This window comes from Diadema antillarum, unplaced genomic scaffold (assembly GCF_040938485.1).
Source record: "Diadema antillarum isolate AM-2024a unplaced genomic scaffold, OU_Dant_1.0 seq00001036_RagTag, whole genome shotgun sequence".
In the NCBI taxonomy this organism is placed as follows: Eukaryota; Metazoa; Echinodermata; class Echinoidea; order Diadematoida; family Diadematidae; genus Diadema; species Diadema antillarum.
Genome location: NW_027271868.1, coordinates 409,981 through 415,155, shown reverse-complemented (window position 1 = coordinate 415,155; position 5,175 = coordinate 409,981). Strand labels below are relative to the sequence as shown.

Genomic DNA, 5,175 nt, shown 5'->3' with positions numbered 1-5,175 from the left:
TGGTTTGGCATACATATCATTTTGTTAATATGTTGGTGAAAAAAAAAGACGCTTTACTAATTCATGATTTTTGATTTGCAAATTGCTGTTATACGGCCGTTTCACCCATAGAGATTTTCTCTCATTGGTCACTCATCAGAAGATGAGTTTTATCGCTTTCAACCAGCCATCGAAGTGTTAGCGGATAACAGTCCCATGAATCCGACGGGGTTGGTCGACTATTTGGTCAGTGTCAGGCATGTCAGGCGGTAATCCCATAAGGCAAGATCATCCAATGAGGATCACGTGCGATATGTTTGACACTGATCGGATACCCCACCAACTGAGTCAGATTTATCAGACTGCGATCTGGAGCACTTTTGGTAGGTGGCCTGAAGGAACAAAGGAGCAATCTTTGACTAGTGACCGATGACAAATATCTCTGTGGAGTGGGATATGGATGGTAATTAATGTGCTCTGAATCTGAAATTTTGGGTCATGAATTTCAGGCTAATTTCACTTCTTTTTCATGTTTGTCGTATCTCCGATTCTCCCTTCAGATTCTTCAGATGACTTTCAACACCTGCTTGGTGAGCTGCCCAATGTAGAACCTCATGCAAGCCAACAGGAAGAAACTGCTGAAATGGCCTGTGAAAGCGAGTGTCATTCCATGGGAAGCAGTAGTCCTCATTCCTCGAATTCAGACTTCATGCAAAATTATGTAAGTGATGAAGCAACTGAAAATGACAGTGGAGACAGTGATGATACTGAAGCTGAATCTGATGAGGACACTGGCAGTTTCACATTCAGTGACTCGCTTAATGAGCCTCTGTTCCAGGGATCACAGCTTTCAAAAGCAGAGGCACTGTTGGCCGTATTATCTTTTGTTATGCAACATTGCTTGTCTGCTATTGCAGTTTCTCACTTATTTCAATTGTTGAATGTTCTGCTTGGTATATGTATCTTCAAGTCGACGACATCTATTTTGAGGAGAATTTTCTGTAATGATGTGGTCCATCTTACCTTTCATTTTTATTGTTTGTTTTGCTATTCCTATGTTCAATCATATAAAACCTTATCTGATGACGAGGTACCATGCCCACACTGTAGCAACCCATGCATTGTTCGAGATTTAAGTAACTGTAATTTCTTTGTAACGGCAAACTTGAAATCCCAAATTAAGGCTCTCTTTGAGAGAAATGACATAGGCGCACATCTGTCATACCGAAATACAAGGCAGAAAGCTAAGCAAAATAATATTGAGGACATATATGATGGTAAATTTTATAAGGAAATGATGGAGCCTGAACAGCCATTACCTGACCCTAATAATTATTCATATTCTTTCAATTCTGATGGCATGCCAATTTTCCAGTCATCTAAATATTCAATATGGCCATTGTATATCATGATCAATGAATTACCCCCTCATCTAAGGAACAAAAACTTGATTTTGGCAGGAGTTTGGTTCGGAAAGAATGAGCCTAAGATGGAGATATTTCTTGAGAAGTTTACAAGTGAGGCTGAAAAGTTGTCGAATGAAGGTGTGTCTTGGAAACAAGGTGATGAAGTGATACTCAGTAAATTTTTTCCAATGTGTTGCTGTGCGGATGCACCAGCTCGATCTGCCATGCAGAACAGCGTAAAATTCAATGGGTATAGTGGTTGTGGACTCTGCTACCACCCAGGGAAGAATGTAGACAGAGTCGTTAAGTATCCAGTGGATGTTTGTGACTACAGCGACAGAACAGACCAGGAAATGCTGGATGACATGGCCCAGGCAATTGATGAACAAAGGAGTGTGCGAGGAGTGAAAGGACCTAGTCCACTGATCAATTTATCACATTTTAGAATTTGTTGGGGGTTTCCAGCAGACTTCATGCATTGTCTTTTGCTAGGGGTTGTCAGACAACTTGCTGATTTGTGGTTTTCTTCTCCGTCTGTCAGCCAGTTTTACATTGGTTCGCAACGTGCTATTTCAGTCATAAATGAAAGATTAAAATCCATTCAACCTCCTGGAATAGTTGCGAGACCGCCACGTCCTATTTCAGAACGAAAGTTTTGGAAGGCATCGGAATGGCATAATTGGCTTTTATTTTACAGTGTTCCATGTTTATTAGGCATATTGCCCACTTGCTATTTGAATCATTTAATTGTTCTTGTAGAAGCATCATTTCTGCTTTTACAGAAATCAATTTCAATTGAAGATATTAACAGAAGTGATGTTCTTATGTACAACTTTGTTTGTAGGTGCCAGTTACTATATGGTGCAGCTGCCATGACTTTTAATGTCCATACACTCACTCATCTCTCAAAAAGTGTGTACCTCTGGGGACCATTATGGACGCACTCCTGTTTTCCCTTTGAGGCTGCCAATTGGCAAATAAAACGCCACCTTGCAGGAAATCGGGGAATAATTGTGCAAGTTATGGAAAAGTTTCTTCTCTTGCAAGACTTTGCCATCATTTATTGAAGCTCATACCATTTCTCCTCGTATCAAAATTTTCTGCAAAAAAATGCTTAATTGCCAGAGAAAAGTGAATGGTGTAAATCATCATTTTCCTATAACAGAGGTGTTAGGTTCTGGCCAATTGAATCCAGGCTTTGTACAGAAGAAGAAAGAGTAGCATTTCAGGATGTAGGTCTTGTAGTAAATAATGATGAATCTGTCCCTGTCTATGACAGAATGCAAAAGAATGGTATGCTGTTTGCTACAGCAAGATATAGGGCTGACACTATTACGAGAAATAACAGGCTCATTGCTTTCAGTGGTGGCAAGGTTGGTGAACTCCTTGATATATTTGTTATAGAGAACCACTATGTAATGACTGTCAGGTGGTTGTTGCTTCAAGAGGTGCACTCTTTTATGGATGATGAGTCCGATTCAAAGCTGTCACACATCAAATGCTGCAATGGTTATGCACCCGGTGTAGCAGCAGTTCGTGCGGAGGAGGCAGAATGTAATTGTGTAGCCATGAAGATTGGGGATGAGGGATATGTTGGAATCTTTCCAAACTATGTTTCTGTCAACTAGAAGACTAGCTACAATGGACCTTACAGGAAGGTCATTGTGTCATGACGTTACATAAACTGTAGTACATACATTTTATTTTAATGAGTCAACATAAACAAAATACTTGGTCATGTACATTCATTTGCTATTATGAATACGTGAAACAGAATGTTGAGCTTCTCCTCAGCCTGGGAAGAAGCTTTGAACTTACTGGGACTTTAACCCTTCAGCTATTGGTTTCCTTCCAGAGGTATTTTATGTACTCCAAGTGTGAGCTGTGACACATAGGTACAATTTAATGTTGTTCTTGTGATAACATTTTAAAGAAATGGTTCGGATAAGATGAAACGTGGCTTTCATGCTTGGTACAATGTACCTGTATGTATGCAAATACAGTCAACCTTGCTTAAGTCAACCTTGCATAAGTCAAATAATCAAAGATCGTTTCAATTAATCTCCTCTTTGTATTGGATTGATTTAATCCCTCAACTCAAATGTGAAGTATGTCAATGCTATTTCTTCAGTCCAAATAGATTTGCATTATGCAAGGTTGACTGTAATCCAAACAATTATATATGAGGTATGAACTTCAGGGCTAGACAAAGTTTTTTTTTTTTATGCATATACATAACATTTTTTATTATTATGTACCTTTGAAACAGAACAACGTGCCAACTCTGTACTTGAAATGTACTGTATATTGTAGTTCCAGAATACTGGTTGCACTGCATGTATGTGAAATGACTTTATTCCAAAGAGACCTTAGTGACATTTTGTTATTTTTTGTTGTTTAAGATACAGTAAAGGAGAGCTTGTCAGCATATTTAAAGTATGATGGCATGAAATAACAAAGTAATAACCTATTAGATACATGCATTTTCCATTTGAATATGCCTTTCTGTCAGTTTGACCTTGAGCAAAACTGTAAAGTCACCTTCTAGATGGTTACTGTAAAAGTGGATATTTTTCGTGCGACTAATTTTTTACGCGCTCAGCCTGGTAAGAAGAGTTTCACATGTTTTTACAAATGCTCAAAATTTAAAAATTCCCCCATATCTATGCAATGCCTAGAGATATTTTCTTGAAACTTAGTGTATACATGTACTACCCAATTAAGATTCTCTGATGAAAGTTTGGGGTCATGAGGTCAAAAGGTCAAAGGTCAAAAGGTCAAGTAAATGTTAAAATTTCACTTTTTTCTCTGTATCTTGGAAATTGTTCAAGGTATCTTCATGGAACATAGTGTATATGCATCTACTGACTGGCAGTGGTTATCTAGGGAATTTAGGGTTCATGGGGTCAAAGGTCAGGGGTCAAAGGTCAAGGGCAATACTTCAAAATCTTACTATTTTCCTTATATTTATGCAATGCCAGCAGGATTTTTTTTTTTTTAGACTTGATGTATGCATGTCTAACCCAATAGAGTTTCTCTGGGATTTTTTTTTGCCAAGAAGGTCAAAGGTCAAAAGGTCAAAGATCAAGTGAAAGTGCTGAACTTACTTTTTTCTCCATATCTCGGAAGTGATTCTGTGGAATCAAGACAGTAAGTACAGGAACATATGACAAGCAAAAATATTCCTGTGCTTTACATTTCCATGCTAATTTCTGGTTAAGCAAAAATGCACAAAAATGCTAACACCGCGAAATCCCCACTTTTACAGTAATTCCCATGTTGTTTGATGCTGCTGTATAAGATGAGTGTTACCCTTTGCATGAAAATCAAATGCAGCTTTGCAATGAATAGAGGAGTTAAGTCTTTCGTGACATTTTTTTTTTTCATACAAATGTACACCAGGTGCATGCAGTAACTGGCAGGCCACCCCCCCCCCCCCCAAAAAAAAAAGGAGGGGGGAAGGGCCTTACCCCCATTGAGCCATTGAAAATTAATGACTCTTCAGACAAAACAGCTTGCCCCTGCAGTCAGACAAGTGGGTTTGTAGAGCCCTAACTTGTTGCCCACAATTATCATGACCTTGCCGAGGACTGATTTTAAGTATTTCCAGGCAGAGCATACGACATACAAACATGGTCAAGTTCATTTCTCTGCAGGTGAATTGATGATTATGTAAGTACATGTATCATGGTACATTGTATATTAGTAATGATACAAGTTACACAACTAGTGAAGATGAAAGGTAACACAAAGTCTTGGTAGCAGTAAGGAAATAAGGATATGTATTTTT

The 5,175-nt window shown here is 38.5% G+C and overlaps 1 pseudogene; it reads left to right on the top strand.

Annotated features, from left to right (window-relative positions):
• The first annotated feature begins 707 nt into the window (after nucleotides 1-707).
• LOC139742909 (uncharacterized) lies at nucleotides 708-3,970 on the top strand (annotated as a pseudogene).
• Nucleotides 3,971-5,175: the final 1,205 nt, after the last annotated feature.